We start from the raw sequence: 22,310 nt of genomic DNA on the forward strand, positions 1-22,310 counted from the left end.
TATAGCCCACCAGGCTCTTCCGTCCATGGGGATTGTCCAGGCAAGAATACTGGAGTGGATTGCCATTCCTTCTCCGGAGTATTTTCCTGACCTGGGGAATCAAACCCTGGCCTGACCCGGGGATTAAACCCTGGTCTCCTGTGTTGCAGGCAGATTCTTTACCCTCTGAGCTACAAGAATCCGCCTGCAATGTGGGAGACCTGGGTTCGATCCCAGGGTTGGGAAGATCCCCTGGAGAAGGGAATAGCTACCCACTCCAGTATTCTGGCCTGGAGAATTCCATGGACTGTATAGTCCATGGGGTCATGAAGAGTTGGACTCAAATAAGCGACTTTCACTTTCAAGAGGACCTTATTTCATGTTTAGGTCTTCCCAACCCTGACCACGACTTTCCCTAAGCCAGCCCAAGTTAGTGTCTCATCTCTGTCCCTTGTCCTGGGCCAAAATAAAAGATTTTGTGTTTTTTTGGCTATGTACATTCCTTGAGATTTGATCTCAGTCATGGTATCTTGTCTTTCCCTAAGGCTGCAGCTTCCAAACTGCTTCAGGAGTCAGGCCATCATGGATAAGTACAGAGACTAGTGAGTGGACATCAGGTTGCATGCTTGGAGCCCAAACAGCATGCATCACGTTTGCACATTCCAATGTTTGAGGGTGCACAATTGCACGAGCAAACAGAGCTGCCCACAACTGGCTAATTGCAGAGGCAATCATCACCCTGGCTCCTTCCAAATGAGCAGAGAGCAGCTAATTGTGCTCACAATTGGCTGATTGAGCTCACAGTCAGTAAATTGCTGCTGTAACTGTTTGTGCATACAATTTTGCACCTGGGAGTAACTGCGGGCGATGGGGTCTAACACACTTTGAAAGAACATTAAACAGTACAACATCCAAGAAATCCAATCCCATCCAGCCAGCCTGGAGAATTTGAGCTGGGGAGGGGAGACACACGTCTTAAATTGGAGTTGGGGTATCTCAGACTCTGAGGCTAAGCCCCAGGGTACACATTACAACTTAGCGCTCTGCTCCTACCACTTCATATATCTCTGGCTTCACACTCAGAGCTCACTGCTCAGCCAGCAAAACATCTCAGTCACAGGAAGGGTCAGAGAGTGTCGTGCTTAGAACAGGAGTTCTGAACTCAGGATACCTTGGTTCAAGTTTGAGCTTTTCCACTTCTCTGCTGGGGAGCCCTGGGAAGCTTCAATTTTTTTTTTATCTGTAAAATGGTGGTGGCGGAGATAAAAGGTCATAGGCTTGCTGTGCAGATTAAATAAAGTAATGCCTGAAAACTGTGACTACATAGATTTACTCAAAGAATGTTTTATTTATTTACTTTTTGATTCACAATATCAATCAAAATTTGGACATCACTTGCTACCCCATGGAGTGCCTTACCCTCTGATTTTTATGACAATTGCTGATACACTGGTGTTAGCATTAAAGGGATTTTTGTTTTTCTCCATGCTAGCTACAGGACTCGGGCCAAGTTGTTTAATTTCTGTAAGCCACAGTTTACCAATCTGCAAAATGGGGATAAACATGTCTTCATAGGTAGATAGGCAGCCCTGTCTCATGGGGCTGTTGTGAGGATTAAACAAGGCAATGTAAGTGAGTGGTTGCTTCCTAAGCATTTTACAAGTGCTAGCTCCTGCTGTTTTAATTACTATTATGAGGTGCTGGAGAAGGTACTTGAGAGTCCCTTGGACAGCAAGGAGACCAAACCAGTCAATCCTAATGGAAAACAACCCTGAATATTCATTGGAAGGACTGAAGCTGAAGCTCCAATACTTTGGGCACCTGACTCGAAGAGCCGACTCATTGGAAAAGACCCTGGTGCTGGGAAAGATGGAAAGCAAAAGAAGAAGGAGGCAGCAGGATGAGATGGTTAGATAACATCACCGACTCAATGGACATGAATTTGAGCAAACTCCGGGAGACAGTGGAGGACCGAGGAGCCTGGTGTGCTGAGTCCATGGAGTTGCAAAGGGTCGGATACAACTTACTGAATAACAACAATAAAGCTCTGTGAAAGGAGAATGGCACTGGGGCTGGCATTCGGCGGACTTTTAGCCAATACTACTATGTAACTCATGCCCACAGTGTGTCAAGCTCCTACCCGCTGCCCTGACTGGATGGACTGTTTCAGAGAAAGGAGGTATGTGAGTTCTGTGGCCGACTGTCATGCTTGGGCCCTTCCCAGATCTATGTGAGGAGACAAGTAAGGTTTGAACCCAGAGAGATACAGGGCCCTGATCCTTGTGTGTGCCTTGCCCTGGCTCATTTCTTGGTCCCTGATAGAGATGATTTTATAGGGTTCTTACTCTCAGCAAGAGAAAAGAGATAAGGACAAGCTTTGGCAGGATCCGGAAATTAATCCAGGGGAGGCAGACATTGTGTCTCTAAATGTAATTGAATCTCCCTGGTGTCTGGTGGGGGCGGGGGATGGAGCGCAGACCTTCTGACTTTAATGTCTGCGGGGGTGGGGTGTGGGACATGGGACGGGGGAGGGGAGGGAAGGGACGGGGAGGGGGCTGCACTGCTCCGGGCTAAGCCGGCTCCCTGGACACAGCTTCTTTCTCTTTCCTTTTCAGGACTGCCACCACTCATCCTGTCCCTTTGGATGTTCCTGGCACCTGATACAGCTACAGTCTGGGGGACACGCTCCCCCTCCTTTGCTGTCCAAGGATGCTAGCTCATGGGTCTCTTGATGGTAAACTGGACTTCACTGCTGATCCATAGGGATGCAGGCAAAGGTGAGGGGCCAAGATTTTAGAATCCCAGCAGATTCTCTAGCATTGCTTTAAATGTTTTCTTTTAAATTTATTTTATTTGTATTAGTATTAGTAGTATTTTAACTGCACTGGGTCTTCGTTGCTGCACAAGCTTTTCTCTAGTTGCAGCACGTGGGGGATACTCTCTAGTTATGGTGCGCAGGCTTCTCATTGGAGTGGCTTCTCTTGTTGCAAAGAACGGGCTCTAGAGCGGGGGCTTAGTAGTTGGGGTGTACAGGCTTAGTTGCCCTGCAGCATGTGGGATCTCCCCAAATCAGAGATTGAACTAGTGTCCCCTGCATTGCAAGGCAGATTCTTAGCTACTGGACCTCCAGGGAAGCCCTCGCCTTGCTTTTTGTTTCCAACTCATATGTGGTGTGTTAGTTTGCTAAGACCATCAGAGCAAAGTACTACAGACTGAGTGCCTTAAATGACAGATATTTATTTCTCACCTTCCTGAAGGGCTAGAAGTCAATGTATTAATATCTGCAGATTGGGTTTCTCCTGAGGCCTCTCTCCCTGGTTTGCATATGGTGACCGCTGACTGTAAGATCACATTGTCTCTCTGGGCAAGCTCATCTCTTGTGTTTCTTTGTGTGTACAAATTTCCTTTTCTTATGAGGACACCAGTCAGATTGGTTTAAGGCCCACTCTGAAGACTTCATTTTAATTTAACCACCGCTTTCACCTGTATTTCCAAATATGGTTATATTCTCAGGTGCTGGGGACAAGGGCTTCATCATATAAATTTGGGAGGAACACAGTTCTGCCCATAAATACTTGAGTGGTAAGTTCCTCCAGTTGTGTCTGACTCTGTGACCCTATGGACTGTAGCTTGCCAGGCTACTCTGTCCATGGAATTCTCCAGGCAAGAATACTGGAGTGGGTTGCCATTTGCCATTTGTCCTCCAGGGGATCTTCCTGACCCAGGGATTGAACCCGTATCTCTTAGTCTCCTGCATTGGCAGGCAGATTCTTTACCACTAGCGCCACCTGGGAAGCCCTATACAAGTACATGGGATTCTCAGAATTCCCAAGAAATGTTCTTTCCTTAGAGATAAAATCAAGTGCACTCAGATCCCAACTCGGCCAATGGTGGTTGTGTGACCTCCTTACACGAGGCATGTACTGCTACTGCTAAATCACTTCAGTCGTGTCTGACTCTGTGTGACCCCATAGACAGCAGCCCACCAGGCTCCCCCATCCCTGGGATTCTCCAGGCAAGAACACTGGAGTGGGTTGCCATTTCCTTCTCCAATGCATGAGAGTGAAAAGTGAAAGTGAAGTCGCTCAGTCATGTCCGACTCTTAGCGACCCCATGGACTGCAGCCCACCAGGCTCCTCCATCCATGGGATTTTCCAGGCCAGAGTACTGGAGTGGGGTGCCATTGCCTTCTCCGACAAGGCATGTAACTCAGCTTCATAATTAGGGTGACCACAAGTCTCAATTTGCCTGGAATATTTTGTTTATATCTGTTGTCCCAACATACTTATAAGAGAACCCTCTTTCATTCTTAAATGAAATCCTGGTTTGAATGATAAATTGTGTGATCACTCTTCATTACTTTCAGATCTGAATCACAAGATGTTCAGGGTTTTCAGGAGATGCTGAAGCAGTACCCCTAAAACCACCTGGTACTTAGTAAATGTGACCGTCCCTTTTGCCTGCAACTTCCTGTTTTCCAATCCCAATTCCCCAGGTCAGGAAGGCTCCTTTAGCTTGTGGAACTCTTTGCTCAGGATGCAGCCTGAGATGATGTCAAGGTAGACCAGTAAGCATGGACCATTGTTTATCCAAGCCCCCCCCCCCACCCCCGCCACATGTAACTGGCATTTTAAGGGCCTCCAGACTGGGTGAAAGCCAAGTTAAAGGGCCTCTGCCACCTTAGAAAAATTTTCATCTCTATCATCAGTATTGGCAGTACAAGTACACTTGATCGGATTAAGATTTCTTGACTACAAGCAACAGAAACAGCATCTTGATTAAATGGAAGGAAGTGAAGAAAGAACCTAATTATAAAAGTAGTTTGCAGAATCAAAGGGAAAATTAAGCCACCAAGCCTCAGAAAGAAGAGGGCCCAGAGTGGTTTCTGTGATTGTTGGTACAAGGGTGAATGAATGGACACCTTTTTGATAAATTAAAAATACACAGAAACATAATGTAATGTAATGTAATATAATATATACACAGAAGTAATAAATAAACATTAATCTCTCTCCCAATCCAGTTTTGATAATAGTATTCATTTGCTATATTTGCTATTTGCTTTTGGTGGAGTTTTTATTATTATTTTGTTTGGTTGAATAAACAAACAAAACCAACTTAATTTCCCAGGCTCTAGTCCAATCCTCTCTACTGTTCAGAGGTAAACAATGGTGTGAGCTTGTGCCTCCTTCCAGGGTTCCTGATTTACGTGTGTTTCTAAGACCAACATGGCAGACAAGCCCCTCTCTTGGCCTTACTGTCTGTATAACTCATGTCCCTAGAGCCAGGTTCTTGGGACTGTGCTTCTGATGGGCATGATCTCTGTCACATGCCTACTCTCAGGGCCCCTCATAACTTTTATGGACCTGGAATGATTATGCCTTTGAGGGCTGCATTTTCCATCAGAAAAAAATTGAGAGTTCTATGTTACTACTGTATTGTTATAAGGACAAATATAATACAGTCTGGTTTATATCCTTTTTTTTTCCTCTTGATTTCCATAGAGATCATAACATTCCCTGGTCTCCCAAAGGTATTCTGGGCAGTAGACTCAGTACCTATTGTGACTTATGGAAATAAGTTGGCCACGCCCATTCTTGAGGTCATTCAGGGAAAAGGCAAGGCCTGTGGTTAGCATTCCCCATAGAATCACATTAAATGCTGCTTCCCTGACATAGTGATGCTGAGCAGATAAAATCAGGGGACTTCCATGGAAGCCCTCTAGGGTTCTCAGGGGCTGGAGCCGAAGGTCTAGGTGCAGACACAGCCCTGTTGTGCCACAGGCCCAAGCTTATTCTGAGAAATTCCTCCACGTTCCTCCCTTGAGCAGACTCTAGGCTGGGTCAGGCTCCTGGAGGGGTACATCTTCCCTCTTGTGACTTTCAGACATCCTTGATCCCATGTGGTGGCATTGAGGATTGTTTTCTAGAGCTTTCACTGGGAAAGCCTCTCCTTTCTGCCCACCTGTGTTAAGTTTCTTCACTTGCTCATTTGAGGAACAAGAACTGCTGTTCTGTGTTATTTCCCAGACACTCTGTGATGTCTCTTAGAGCTCAGAGATTGATGAGGTCACACCTGGACCCTGAAAGGCATCGCAGTGTCAAGTGGAAACAGACCACTTCTTGAAGTACATGTGGCACGATGTAGTGAGGACATGGGGTAGCTAGAGGCCATCCTTGATTCTCCCGGTTACAGAGGAGATCTAACCCCTCCTGCTCCTTCTGGCTCAACTCATCTTTGGGAGGTCATATTCACTAGGACCCACTCTGTCTCCCTTGACTTCTTTTTTATCAAGTAATAAACCCTGTCTTATCAATTCTATGCTGTGCATATTTTAAAAGCCATTTACCAAATCTGAAAACAGGTTATGATTGATTGCCTCTTATAAGCACTTTTGGCCAGGTAACAGTTGGGACATAGCTGTCATTGCCTTCACATCCATGAACCTGGTCTGAAAACACTGTTGATACTTTCTGATAAGATTAGGAGAGTGTCTGCAAGTCACTGGCAGAGTGGGGGTGGTCAGTAACCTGGAAGAAGACCCCAGAGACTGTAGCTCTTAACCAGTAGTATTGCCTATAATTTTTTATGTATGCCAAGAGCCATAAAAATAAATCTGAAAGAGCTCTTTAATAATTAGAAAATAAAATTTCAAAGGCATCAGGGAATACTGTGCCATGATTTAATTGGTGGCATTTTTTTCTTTCTTAATAGTGCATAAAATAATGATGTCTTTAATCAATGATGACTTAGATTTGATAAAATAAGTCATAACTACAAACCTCACAGGGGCTCCAAGGGGATCACTGTATTTTTTTTAACACATAGCATAGTGTCTGGTCCTCAGTGGTCCATATGTATATATAGGCTATCTGACATAGTTATTTAAAATATATACACAAAAGAATGAAAGGAGGGAAGACAATACCCTAGACAATACCTTAGACTATCTTTCTATTTCTTATGACTTGCAGATAACACCAGGAGTTTTCCTGAAAGCAGGGCCTGGCCAACTTTTTCTGTAAAGGGCCAGGAACCTAAATATTATATATTTTAGGTTTTGTGGGCCATATAGTTTCTGCTACAACTGCTCAACTCTGCTGTTTTAGCATGAAAACAGCCATAGGCAATATGCTATGGCAAACAAGCAGCTGTGTGCCAATAAAACTTTATTTACAAAAACAAGCAACTGACAGGGTTTCACCCATGGGCCACACTTTACCAACTGCTGTGTGTGTGCATGTGTGTTTTTGTGTGTGTGCGTGCGTGAGTGCTCAGTTGCTCAGTCATGTCCCCCTCTTTGCAACTAATAGATTGTAGCCTGCCAGACTCCTTTGTCTATGGGATTTCCTAGGCAAGAATACTGGAGTGGGTGGCTGGTTCCTATTCCAGGTGATCTTCCTGACCCAGGGATGGAACCCATGTCTCTTATATCTCCTGCATTGGCAGATGGGTTCTTTACTGAGCTACCTGAGAAGCCCACCAACTTCTCTAAAGCAGTGGTTTTCAACCGTGAGTGTGTACAGTAAGGTTAAATTTCAGATTCCTGAGTCCTCCTCCTGATGACTCTAATAAAAATAGTGATTTTTTTTTTAAGAGACACTTCTAAAATATTTTGATGAATTAGTTACCCTTGGGAGGTACCTGCAACTCTTCTAGAAAAACTGTTCCTGGAATTTAGGGCAAGAGCCTCAACAAGCAGAGGTCAGAATTTCTTGATATCCTATTTACCCTGGCATAAGTACTTTCCCTTTATTTGGATGGTATCTGGAATAAGTCTTTGTATTATTAGAAGTTAAATTGAATGGGAAGATTAGACAGTTGTTTTAAGAAGACAGATGTCTCATCACCCACCCAGGTTAAAAGATAAATGGTCCAAAAATGAAATTATATCCCTTTAGTTCTTTAGTCAAGAGGAGAGTCCTCATTCTAATGGGTAACAGAGTCCCAGAGGCCAGGACTGGGCCCAGGTTGGGCTTGTAGTGAGAGAAGAAACCACGGCAGACTGAGCCTTGTCCACTGATGCCAGAGTCTGATGTGGCTGCCACGTGTGCATGTCTGTGCGGACTCATATCAGGGAACCAGTCAGTTCAGAGGAACTAGCCAGGCATCTCTTCAATGAGCCTATTAGGATGGTGACTTCTTTTTCAGAGAACAAAGCCCTCTTAAATTTGTTAGTTTATTTGTTCAAGAGACAAGTAAATGGTTTTGAAAAATCTGTGTGAGATTTTAATCTGGTTAATTGTCTTTAAATACCTCTTGCCTGGGGATATTAACCTTTTCAATACTAGAGTTAGTCAGGAAAATGCAGGGAATGAGAAATCATTTTGTAATATAATAATGATAATATTTATGTACTGGGGACAAAACTAAGACCTTCCATGCATTGATTCATTCAGCTCTTAAAGCAACTCTCAATGTAGGTTCTACAATTATCCCCAAGAACCAAAGACTCTGAGAATTTAGGTAGCTATGCAGGGCTACAAATAGTAAGCATCAGAGCCACGACTGAAGTCCAAGAGGAGAAACCAGGATTCACAAACTGACTGGGGTTGGGCTTACCCTGAAGGATATGACCTCTAGGATGAGGATGAACAAAATCTGGGTTCTCTTACCAAAGGAGAAGAAAAATGGCTGGACAGATAATTGACAGTGTTGCTAAAAGTGGGAAACAGTATGGCACCCATTTATTCAAGGTAAGGTCTGAGGTATTGTGTCAGTTAGACTGGGAAACAAACTAAATGCCAAGGGCTGTGAGAATGCACAGTAATTGGAGCTTTTGTATATTGCTGGCAGGAGTGCAAAGCTGGTCCAGCCTCCCTGGGACATGGTGTGGTGGTTTCTTAGAAAGTTACACACTCACCATGGCACTTAGCAATCCCACTCCTAAGTGTTTACCCAAGAGAGATGAAAAGAGATGTTAACCCCAAAACCTGTATGTGAAGGTTTATAGCAGATTTATCATGCCAAACTGGTAACAACCCAAATGTCCTTCAGTTTGTGCATGGATAAACAAGCTGTGGTATGTCTACACAATAAAATATTGTTCAGACATGAGGAGTGAATAGCTGATACATTTAACAACATAGATGAATCTCAAATACATTCTGCTAACTGAAAGCAGCAAGACTCACAAGGTGAAGCTGCATGATTCCAACCAGCAACAGGCAGGAAAAGGCAAAATCATAGGAACAGAAACCAATCAGTGGTTTCCAGGGATAGGGGTAGGGTTGTCTACAAAGAGACACAAGGGAATTTGGTGGGGAGTGGCAATGGAGCCGTTCTGTATCTTGATGGTGGTAGTGGTTACACATCTGTGGATTTACCAGATTTCATTGATTGTACACCAAAAGGTAAATTTCACTTTATATTAAAAATGTATCTTAATAAGTTTCGCTATAGTGAAGTCATGGGTATCTTGTACCTTGGGATACCCGAAGAAGGACCATCTCCCAAGCTGTTATCTGAAGGAGCCACCCGGTTCAGAAGGACAGTGTGCAATTCCAGAAAGCAGGCAAAGGGGGCTCCATGGTAAGCCCACCAATCAGACCTCATGCCTGCCTCACAGAGTCCGGGCTTTTGATACCAAGATAAAGTCTGTACCTCATGTGTGGTTGGTCAAGTCCTTGTCAAGAATGGTTCAGGAACTGGAAAAACGCTGAATCTGCAAACAGGTGATGAGATAAAGTCCAGCTGAAGCAGTCCGGAGAAGCAAAACCTGACAGCTGATGTCCTGGCTGAGGGCCTGTGTTTCCCAGTCTCCCCAGTATGAGATATAGGCGATGATGTAAGGTAAGAAACAGAGATACAGGCAATATGAAGCAGTGATGTGCTCAGGCACTCTCCCTGTTGGGACAGTATTTCTATGAGCCAACCAAATGTGACCATTTCTAACCAGGAAAGTGCCTTCTGGTAACGAACTATCTTCTATGCACGCCACTCAATGCGCTTGCTTCATCTTCATCAGTTAAATTCTCCCTATTTCCCTTCTCCAGTAACTGACAAGGATCTATTTTCTCTTTATTCCATGTGAAGGAGAGGGATTTTGGAGGCTGAGAGTGATAACGATTGGGATTTGATGTCGCCATCCTCATAACTCAGGTTTGCCACTTCTGTCCCCATGACTGCTGGGCCTCGGCAAAACCTCTAACCTCAGATTTTCCCCAAACGCATAAGAAGGAGAAGGGTCTTTACTTATTTATGATGAACTCTGTTACTTGCATGAGAGATGTTCCAATGTAAGTGTTATTACAAGGTCCAATTTACTGTCCAGAAAGAAGCAATCCTGATAGAAATCTTTCATTTAATTAAAATTGATTTTAAAATTGCCGGATCAATAGTGAGTTAAAAATTCATCCTGGCTCAGTGAGGGGTGGGGGAGAGGTCCTGAATGTCCTGAGTGGAGGGGTTTTGGCTTGAGAGGCGGGCTGGGCTTCACTGGCCTTGCTTAACTGGCCAAAGTCTGGTGCCTTCTCCTGTGGTCCAGATGGCCAAGCCCTCCCTGAGAGAGAGAGGACGCATGGAAGAATCAACCCTCGTTTCTTGCGTTTTTGAGCAGGAAAGCTCTAAAAGTGCAACCAGCCATTCTAGCTAAGCCTGAGCCATTTCATTTACTGGGAACCCGTAAAAAAAATTTACTTCCTTACTTTTGGACACATTTCCTTAAAAGTTGCCTCGTACAGGTACTGAAGGTCCTTTCTCTGTATCCAGTCACTCCTGTCAGAGAAGCTGGCGCTGTGTCCTGCGCTCCCAAACCCTCTACCTCCACGTGCCATCGTCTGCTGAAACTTGTCAGTTCAACACCTGCCTTGTCTGTCCTTTTCCATCCCCATGGCTCCTGCCCTGGGTCAAACCCCCTTCACCTCTCACCTGAACATTTTAATAGACGCTGCGCTCGTCTCCCTGGCTATAGTTGCCCAGCTGTCTAATCCACTCTGTGTGCTCTGACTTGAGAGATCTCCTTAAAGCAAGGTCATCTTGGGTCACTGCTCCTCAAAAGTCTACGATGATTTCAATTTTGATGCAGAATTAAGTCCAAATGTCGTAGGGGGCATCCTGAGACATCTATAATCAAGCAAGTAATGCCCTTTCCAGCAAGTAACATCCGCTACATGTCTCCCAGGAGGATACTATTCTCTCCTCTCCTTCCAGATTCCACCCTCAGCACTCTGAGAACCCACCACACTCTCCCAGTCTCTGTGGCTGTGGTCACGCTAGTCTGTCTCCAACATACATTTATCCTCTTGACAAGCGTTCATATGCTATGTGAGTTGGGGAGAGGTGGTGTGTCTGATGGAGGAGGCCCCTGCTCTCCTGGAGCTGACATTCCAGTGAGGAGGTAAGCTATTTGAAAGTAGATAAAGAAATGAAGTAGTAGTGTTATGAAGACTGTAGTAGTGTTATTTAGTTGCTAAGTCGTGTCCAACTCTTTGTGACCTCGTGGACTGTAGGCCACCAGGCTCCTTTATCTATGGGATTCTCCCAGCAAGAACATTGGAGTGGGTGGCCATTTTCCTCTCCAGGGGATCTTCCCCACCCAGGGACTGAACCCACATCTCCTGTGTCTCCTGCACTGGCAGGTGGATTCTTTACCACTGTGCTACCTGGGAAGCCCACAGAATGTGGTACTTTTGTGAGTGAAGTCAATATGGTGAGGATAATGCAGGCTGGAGGCAGGGTTGAAGGTGTGGTATCCAGTCATGGAGGCAGGATGAGATTTTAAAGTGAGAGCCTTTAACCTGAATTGGGAAGGATGTGGGCATGGGTTGGGGGGTGGTGTATTTAAGACTTGTTAGCAGAGCATGCCACCCCACTCCAGTACTCTTGCCTGGCAAATCCCACAGACAGAGGAGCCTGGTAGGCTGCAGTCCATGAGGTTGCTAAGAGTCGGACACGACTGAGTGAGTTTACTTTCACTTTTCACTTTCATACATTGGAGAAGGAAATGGCGACCCACTCCAGTGTTCTTGCCTGGAGAATCCCAGGGGCGGGGGAGCCTGGTGGGCTGCTGTCTGTCTATGGGGTCACACAGAGCTGGACACGACTGAAGCGACTTGGCAGCAGCAGCAGAGCAGGCAGAGAGGACAGTGATTCTAGAAAGCCAAGGTGGGAGAGACAGTATACCCTAGGAAATCCAATGCATTTAGAATATAGGGATTTTTTTTTTTTTTTTTTTTTTTTTTTTTTAATATCAGGGGATGAAGGTGGGAAGTCAAGTGCCAGGTCATGTGGGACTATGCAGGCCATGGAAGGGGTCTGGATTATACCCCAGCTGTGTTGGTTTCCTGCGTGTGTGTGCTAAATCACTTCAGTTGTGTTCGACTCTTTGCAACCCTATAGACTGTAGCCCCTCAGGCTCCTCTGTCCATAGGGTTCTCCAGGCAAGAACACTGGAGTGGGCTCCCATGCCCTCCTCGAGGGGATCTTCCAGACCCAGGCATTGAACTTATGTATCTTCTGTCTCCTGCATTGACAGGCAGGTTCTTTTACCAGTAGTGCCACCTGGGAAGCCTCCTGGGGCCACTGAAACAAAGTATTACAAACCAGGCGACTTAAAACAGTAGAAATGTGTTGCCGCACAGTTCTGAAGGCTGGCAGCCTGAAATCAAGGTGCTGGCAGGGCTGTACCCCCTCAAAGCCCTAGGGGAGGCTTCTTCCTTGCCTTGTCCAACTTCTGGTAGCCCAGGCACTTCTTGGTTTATGGCAGCATCACTCCAATCCCTCCCCATGTTCGTATGGTTGTTTTCCCTCTGTGACTACATCTGTTTCCAAACACCCTTTTTCTCATAAAGACACCAGTCACATTGGACTAAGGCCCACCCTAATGACCTCATCTCCACTTCCTTAAACCTGCAAAGAATCTATTTTCAAATAAAGTGATGTCACTTTCACAGGTTCTGGGAGTGAGGACGTCAACACACACACACACACACATATATATATATATACTGTTCTTTTTTTTTTTTTTTTCATTGAGGGGGTGGGGAACACAATTTGACCCATAACCCAAAGTGATAGGGGAAGCTTTTAAAAGATTTCAGGAGTGGGAAACTCTTTCTATTTCACTTTGAGGATAATCCCTTTGGTTTCTGGTAGAAAATGAAGCAGGTGAAGCCAGGGATTAGACTTCCAGGTGTGAGATGATGGTGGCAGCTGACTTGGAGATAAGTGGGTGTATCCAGACATGTTTGGCCCCAAACAGACAGGACCAGTCACGCACATTCTAAATGTAACTTACATTCTAAACCCTCCTGATGCCCTGCAAGCCATTCCTTTTCTTTGTGCTTCCCTAGCCTTTGGCTGTACCTTTACTTGACCTGTATTTAGTTTTACCCAGTTTTAGAATTATATACAGTGCTGCCTCTAGGAAAAAGGGAGCAACTGTTAAAAGCTGCACTTACAGAGCTCCTTGGAAGGCTAACAGTTTTTGCACAAGCGAGGGGCCTTGTAGGTAGAAGGAATGGCAGGTTCTGGGTTTAAAGGGAAGGAAAGGTTAGTCTGGAATCAGGCTACCTGCTGAGGGGTTTACATTGATCACCTGGGAAAGATGTTCCCGAAGAACGAGACAGCACGTAACGTATGACTGTCTTGGGTTTGGGTCTTCCCTGGTGGCTCAGTGGTAAAGAATCCACCTCCCAGTGCAGGAGATTTGGAGACACAGGCTCAGTCCCTGGGCTGGGAAGACCCCCTGGAGAAGGAAAGGGCAACCCACTCCGGTATTCTTGCCTGGAAAATCCCATGAACAGAGGAACCTGGCTGATTACAGACATGAAGTTGCAAAGAGTGGGGCATGGCTGAGCACTGCACTGCAGAGTTGTATATGAAGGAAGACTGTCAGGAGTGAAGGTCCATGTTATATAGGAGGGCATTTGGCTAAATGAGAAAGAGGGAAGAGATGGCACACACCGCTGTCCTGAAGTGGGATGGTAGAAGAGTTGGGACTTTCATGGAGAGACTTCCTGGGCCAAATCCAAAGATTCACATCTGAGCATCGTGGAGAGGGGAAGTAGGAAGAGCCCAAGGATTGTGGAGCTCCATAAAAACCCAGGAGTGAGTAGCTGGGGGCTCAGGGGGCACAGCGCTGCTCAAAAGGAAGAAGAGAAAGGGCTTATACTCTCTTTTGCCTATACTATAGTCTGCCTAATGGTCATCTGAGTTAAATTCACCCATTCCAGTCCATTTTAGTTCGCTGATTCATAGAATGTCAACATTCATTCTTGCCATCTCCTCTTTGACCACTTCCAATTTGCCTTGATTCATGGACCTGACATTCCAGGTTCCTATGCAATATTGCTCTTTACAGCATTGGACTTTGTTTCTATCAGCAGTCACATCCACAGCTGGGTATTGTTTTTGCTTTGGCTCCATCCCTTCATTCTTTCTGGAGTTATTTTTCTACTGATCTCCAGTGGCATATTGGGCACCTACTGACCTGGGGAGTTCCCCTTTCAGTATCCTATCATTTTGCCTTTTCATACTGTTCATGGGGTTCTCAAGGCAAGAATACTGAAGTGGTTTGCCATTCCCTTCTCCAGTGGACCACATTCTGTCAGACCTCTCCACCATGACCCGCCCTTGGGTTGCCTTGTGGGCATGGCTTGGTTTCATTGAGTTAGACAAGGCTGTGGTCCTAGTGTGATTAGATTGACTAGTTTTCTGTGAGTATGGTTTCAGTGTGTCTGCCCTCTGATGCCCTCTTGCAACACCTACCATCTTACTTGGGTTTCTCTTACCTTGGGCGGGGGGTATCTCTTCACGGCTGCTCTAGCAAAGTGTAGCCACTGCTCCTTACCTTGGATGAAGGGTATCTCCTCACCGCCACCCTTCCTGACCTTCAACTAGGGATAGCTCCTCTAGGCCCTCCTGCGCCAGTGCAGCCACCGCTCTTTGGACGCGGGTTGATCTTCCAAGCAGCCGCCCCTGGCCTCGGGTGTGGGGTGGCTCCTCCCGGCTGCTGTCCCTGGCCTCGTAGGCGGGGTGGCTCCTTCAGACCATTGCCCCTGAGCTCAGACGCGAGGTGGCTCCTCCCGGCCGCCGCCCCTCACCTCGGACTTGGGGTATCTCCTCTCAGCTGCACTGAGTGCGCTGGCCATCGCAGTGACCATTATATCTACTACTGTGAGCAGGAATCCCTCAGAAGAAATGGAGTAGCCTTCATGGTCAGCAAAAGAGTCCAAAATGCAGTACTTGGATGCAATCTCAAAAATGACAGAATGATCTCTGTTTGTTTCCAAGGCAAACCATTCAATATCACCATAATCCAAGTCTATGCCCCAACCAGTAATGCTGAAGAAGCTGAAGTTGAACAGTTCTGTGAAGACCTACAAGACCTTCTAGAACTAACACTCAAAAAAGATGTCCTTTTCATTATAGGGGACTGGAATGCAAAAGTAGGAAGTCAAGAAACACCTGGAGTAACAGGCAAATTTGGCCTTGGAATGCAGAATGAAGCAGGGCAAAGACTAACAGAGTTTTGCCAAGAAAATGCACTGGTCATAGCAAATACCCTCTTCCAACAACACAAGAGAAGACTCTACACATGGACATCACCAGATGGTCAACACCGAAATCAGATTGATTATATTCTTTGCAGTCAAGGATGGAGAAGCTCTATACAGTCAGCAAAAATAAGACCGGGAGCTGACTGTGGCTCAGATCATGAATTCCTTATTGCCAAATTCAGACTGAAATTGAAGAAAGTAGGGAAACCACTAGACCATTTACATATGACCTAAATCAAATCCCTTGTGATTATACAGTGGAAGTGAGAAACAGATTTAAGGGACTAGATCTGATAGATAGAGTGCCTGATGAACTATGGCATGAGGTTCATGACATTGTACAGGAGACAGGGATCAAGACCATCCCCATGGAAAAGAAATGCAAAAAAGCAAAATGGCTGTCTGGGGAGGCCTTAGAAATAGCTGTGAAAAGAAGAGAGGTGAAAAGCAAAGGAGAAAAGGAAAGATATAAGCATCTGAATGCAGAGTTCCAGAGAATAGCAAGAAGAGATAAGAAAGCCTTCTTCAGTGATCAATGCAAAGAAATAGAGGAAAACAACAGAATGGGAAAGACTAGAGATCTCTTCAAGAAAATTAGAGATACCAAGGGAACATTTCATGCAAAGATGGGCTCGATAAAGGACAGAAATGGTAGGGACCTAACAGAAGCAGAAGATATGGCAAGAATACACAGAAGAACTGTACAAAAAAGAACTTCACGACCCGGATAATCACAATGGTGTGATCACTCATCTAGAGCCAGACATTCTGGAATGTGAAGTCAAATGGGCCTTAGGAAGCATCACTATGAACAAAGCTAGTAGAGGTGATGGAATTCTAGTTGAGCTATTTCAAATCCTGAAAGATGATGCTGTGAAAGTGCTGCACTCAATATGCCAGCAAATTTGGAAAACTCAGCAGTGGCCACAGGACTGGAAAAGGTCAGTTTTCATTCCAATTCCAAAGAAAGGCAATGCCAAAGAATGCTCTACTGAACAATTGCACTCATCTCATATGCTAGTAAAGTAATGCTCAAAATTCTCCAAGCCAGGCTTCAGCAATACATGAATCGTGAACTCCCTGATGTTCAATCTGGTTTTAGAAAAGGCAGAGGAACCAGAGATCAAATTGCCAACATCTGCTGGATCATGGAAAAAGCAAGAGAGTTCCAGAAAGACATCGATTTCTGCTTTATTGACTATGCCAAAGCCTTTGACTGTGTGGATCACAATACACTGTGGAAAATTCTTCAAGAGATGGGAATACCAGACCACCTGACCTGCCTCTTGAGAAATCTGTATGCAGGTCAGGAAGCAACAGTTGGAACTGGACATGGAACAACAGACTGGTTCCAAATAGGGAAAGGAGTACGTCAAGGCTGTATATTGTCACCCTGCTTATTTAACTTCTATGCAGAGTACATCACAAGAAACGCTGGACTGGAAGAAACACAAGCTGGAATCAAGATTGGTGGGAGAAATATCAATAACCTCAGATATGCAGATGACACCACCCTTATGGCAGAAAGTGAAGAGGAACTAAAAAGCCTCTTGATGAAAGTGAAAGAGGAGAGTGAAAAAGTTGGCTTAAAGCTCAACATTCAGAAAATGAAGATCATGGCATCTGGTCCCACCACTTCATGGGAAATAGATGGGGAAACAGTGTAAACAGTGTCAGACTTTATTTTTTGGGCCTCCAAAATCACTGCAGATGGTGACTGCAGCCATGAAATTAAAAGACGCTTACTCCTTGGAAGAAAAGTTATGACCAACCTTGATAGCATATTCAAAAGCAGAGATATTACTTTGCCGACTAAGCTCCGTCTAGTCAAGGCTATGGTTTTTCCAGTAGTCATGTATGGATGTGAGAGTTGGACTGTGAAGAAGGCTGAGCGCCGAAGAATTGATGCTTTTGAACTGTGGTGCTGGAGAAGACTCTTGAGAGTCCCTTGGACTGCAAGGAGATCCAACCAGTCCATTCTGAAGGAGATCAGTCCTGGGATTTCTTTGGAAGGAATGATGCTAAAGCTGAAACTCCAGTACTTTGGCCACCTCACGTGTAGAGTTGACTCATTGGAGAAGACTGTGATGCTGGGAGGGATTGGGGGCAGGAGGAGAAGGGGACGACCGAGGATGAGATGGCTGGATGGCATCACTGACTCGATGGACATGAGTCTGGCTGAACTCTGGGAGTTGGTGATGGACAGGGAGGCCTGGCATGCTGCTATTCATGGGGTCGCAAAGAGTCAGACACGACTGATCGACTGAACTGAACTGATAGTCTGCCTGTGGGATAACCTAGGACAGGCAGGTATATCTGCTTTATATCTTGTGATGAATTGTTATCACATGTATTTGTAGCTCTGGGGTCATAAGGAGAAGGTGAACAGCCCATAGATTCTAGCACTTTTAGAGCAGACAGTGGCCATAGTGTTTGTGGTTAGACATTACCCTCAAGCACAATCATGGAACCCTGATGAGCAATCAGCACAGAAGAACCAGATAGATCTGCCTATGTGATCCTGCAAGAAGCTTGTTGGATGCCTGAGAAAATCTGGGAGAGGTTAGTGGACATGGTCATTTTCCATGTCCAGAGCATGAACTCCCTTTGATGCTGGGCGTTCCCCACTGTATGAGACTTGGGGAAAGGCCCAGCCTTCCTCTGCCTAGAGAATCATAAAGGACACGTACTCACTATCCCTGCTTCTTTTAAGGCAGTTCTGGGGCGCATGACCTCTGCTAAGCCAGACGTACTGTTTCAAGGCTTTGCACTGGGATGTGGGGAAACTAAGACACAGTGGCAGCAGAGAAGCTACTTTGGGGTGGGTGGTGATGGCAATAGCAGCAGGAGAAACATCCAGTTCTAAGAGCAGAGGAGCTGGCAGCCTTGCTGTCCTCAGTGTTTGGTGGGGGTGGTAGTGGGGTTACTGAAGTATGGCCATAGGTTGGACTGAAAAATGCTGCCCACTCAAACCATAGCAAATCCTTAGAACCTGTGGGTGTTGCCTTGTATGGTAAAATTGGAGATTGATGTAAGGATCTTGAGAGGAGGTATTTATCCTCTATTATCCACCTGAGCCCTAAATTCCATGAAATGTGCTGTTATAAGAAAGAAGCAGAGGGTGTTTTAAGAGAGCTACGTGGAGGAGAAGGTGATGTGGCCAGCATGCAAACACTGGAGGGACATGGCTATAAGCCAAGAAGTGCCTGGAGCCACCAGAAGCTGGAAGAGGCAAGGAATTTTCCCTGGAGTGTTGAGGAATTTTTTGAACTTGCAACACACATTAAGTTTTGACTTCTGGCCTCCAGGACTGTTGGAGAAAATATTCCTGTTGTTTTAAGCTACCACACTTGTAATACTTTCTTAAAGCAGCTAAGAAATAAATAAAGGCTGTATAGCCAACCTTCCTCCTATTTGATTTCTGTGCTTGGTCATTCATTGTCTGATGGACTCTTGGTTCTGTCTTCCCTGGTTTGAACAGAGGTGATGACAGCTTTGGCTGTCCCTGTGCCTTTGGCTAAAAGGCACAAGAGAATGCAGAGCTCGCTGTCAGCCCCTCCAGCTGGCAGCCTATCACGTGTTTTCTGGACTGAGTTTGGTGTCATGTACTGAGATGTGAGTGTGGCTTCAGCATGTGAGAGGGAATGACTCTGTGGTCTGGGACAACCAAGAGGAGAGCATTGTGAGGGTTAGAGCTGGTATGTGCAACCGGAGTATGTGGGTGTGAGCTCTCGGTCTAGCACTCACCAGCTGTGTGACATTGAGCAGGTCATTTAAGCTTTCTGAGCGTCTCCATCTATGGGGGATCTTGGTTAAGGGGCTTGTCTGAGTTTATGCAGATAGTAAGTACAGTAGTCCAGCTTGGATCTGACTGATTTATTAATCATTTGTAGGAAAATATTTATTGAGCCAGTATTTTGAGCAAGTTATTGTGCCAGATATGGAGGGGGATGTTTTTACTGTTATCAGGGAAGGAAGAGCTTAAACAAGTAGTCATGAATGTGGTGCTGCTATAAAGGAGAAGCAGAGGGGTCTTTAGCTCCAATACTCTGGCCACCTATTGCCAAGAGCTGAGTCACTGGAAAAGACCCTGATGTGGGGAAAGATTGAGGACAGGAGGAGAAGGGGGAGACAGAGGATGAAATAGTTGGATGGCATCTTCGACTTAATGGACAAGAGTTTGAGCAAGCTCTGGGAGTTGATGATGGACAAGGAAGCCTGGTGTGCTGCAGTCCATGAGGTCGCAAAGAGTCGGACTTAACTGAGCGACTGAACAATGAGAGGGGTCTTTTGGAAGCATATAGAAGGGAAGACAAGAAATGGGGATAAAAAATGGCTTAACTAATATTCTAAGATCCTCTATTTTATCTATTATTCTCTAAAATGCAGAAAAGTTTAAGCACAAAGATGCTAATTTCAGTGTTATTCACATAATATCTGGAAGTTGGAAGCAACCAAAGTACACACCACAAGGGAATAACTAAATAAACAATGTCAAATTGTGGCATACAATAAGAGTCACTTAAAATGGTGTTAATTGTGTTTCTAATGTTATGAGAAAATGTATAGTAAATGTGTAAAAGAATAAAGGTCATGAAGTTGTTTTTACAGTGTCATCTCACACATATTTGGGAGGATGAAAAGGAAAGAGCCTAGGTCATTTCTGAGTGGTTCTGGAAGTTGTGGCTAATTAAAAAACTTTTTCTTTTATTTTCAAACATTTCCTAAATTCTCTAGCAAACCAAAGCCAAAATAATAAATAAAGCCTCGCGAAGTATTCCTACTTTTGTTGGGCACCTACTCTCATGTCATGACCATTTGAAAGTGTGTCAGTCGCTCGGTTGTGTCCAACTCTGTGAACACATGGACAATAGTGCACCAGGCTCCTCTGTCCGTGGGACTCTCCAGGCAAGTATACTGGAGCAGGGTGCCATTTCCTTCTCTAGGGGATCTTCCCAACCCAGGGACTGAACCTAGGTCTCCGGCATTTCAGATGGATTCTTTACCATTTGAGCCACCAGGGATGCCCTTATGACTATTTATGTAGCACTAAAAGATTTAGGAGGGAATCAGAATCCATGTCGAGGACTTACCTGGAAGGACCTGCCACCTTTTTCAAAAACCCAAACAAGTACATGCTGCTATAGAAAATAGGATAGTGCTAATGGATAATAAAAAAAAATCAGGCAATTTATTAAGTTTGAATGTTAACAACTTGCCTTAAATAAGCATTTATGACAAGCTAGATTCTGTTGTAAGCACTTTTCATAAATCATCTCCTTGTATGGTGGGGACTAATGTTACCCCACCTTACAGATGTGACTGTTGAGGCTAAGAGAACTGAGAACCTGAGCAGATGTCACACAACCAAGAGGTCGAGTGGTATTACAACCCGTGCATGTTTGATATCAAAGCCTGTGCTCTTCATGACACTGCAATGTCTATGAACAACTTTGTAGAGAAGACGGAAGTTGAAGTTGACCTTTACAGATGGTAGAATTTATAGAGACACAAAGAAACTACTGTGGGGGGTGAAACATGGGTGAAGCAGGTTTTCTCTGGACACTGACTGGGTTCTACTCTGAGCAAGGTGCAAAGGAGAAATGTGTGGCATCATCTCTAGGGGGTACATTCATTCAGTGAATGCTTGTCCAGTTCCTGCCACATGCCTTACACTGTGTGGAAAGGAGAGTCACGGTCCTTGCTCTCATGGAATGTGCAGGCTAGTGGGCAATATTGACACTAAATATTAAGAAAATCTATGAAGGAAAGGAATGTTCTAGTTGAGGAAAGTGCAATGGCCATAAAAATGTCACCAGTGAACACATGTATCAAATGATGAACAGCAGAAAGAGGCTGGGAACTGGCTCCGGGGCCTGTATTAAAGGCTGACTTTCAACTTGACAGAGGACATTTGGGCTCCCTTCACAGCAACCCTCAGAACAGATCAAAATATTGTTAATAAAAGCTGGAAATTTCCACCAGGCAGTTTGCTTAGCTTCATCTGAGTCTATATCTCCTAGTCCTTAAAAATGGGGATGATAGTATCTAAGTTATGGGGCAGTTGTGTGAATGGAAGGGGAGTCAGCACATGAAGAGTCTGGCGTAATAATCAGAGCGTGATTTATAGGAGTGGAAGTGTGAGTCACTCAGTCGTGTCTGACTCTTTTCCACCCCGTGAACTGTAGCCCGCCAGGCTCCTCTATCCATGAAATTCTCCAGGCAAGAATACTGGCGTGGGTAGCCATGCCCTTCTACAAGGGGTCTTCCCAACCCAGGGGTTGAATCGGGGTCTCCCGCATTGCAGACAGATTCTTTACGATCTGAGCCAACGGGGAAACCTTTAATCTTCCATCACGTGCCTGGCACAGAGCTCCTAAATCCTTGGACTTTCCTATGATGAGCTCTGTAACGGCGTCTTGAGGTAACCTAAGGCTGAGAGCTGGTTGCCAGGGAACCAACCAAGTGATGAGAGGGTTGAAACTTTCAGTACCTACCCTATCACCCCTCTGGGGAGGGTGGAGGAGATGGAGGTTGAATCAGTTGTCAGTGGCCAATGATTTAATCATTTATGGGTATGTAAAGAGGCGTCCACAGAACCTCAGAAGGACAGAGATTGGAGAGCTTCTGGGTTGCTGTACATGTGGGGATGTGTGAATGATAAGTCTGGAGAGGGCATGGAAACACTATACCCCTTTCCCCATGCCCTGCCCTATGTATGTCTTCTATCTGCCTGTTCCTCAGTTATATCCTTTTACAACAAACCAGTAATCTAGCAAGCATTCTAATTAGGTAAAATTTTTCTGAGTGCTGCGAGTGGCTCTAGCGAAT

This window comes from Budorcas taxicolor, chromosome 13, assembly GCF_023091745.1.
Source record: "Budorcas taxicolor isolate Tak-1 chromosome 13, Takin1.1, whole genome shotgun sequence".
NCBI classification, from domain to species: Eukaryota; Metazoa; Chordata; class Mammalia; order Artiodactyla; family Bovidae; genus Budorcas; species Budorcas taxicolor.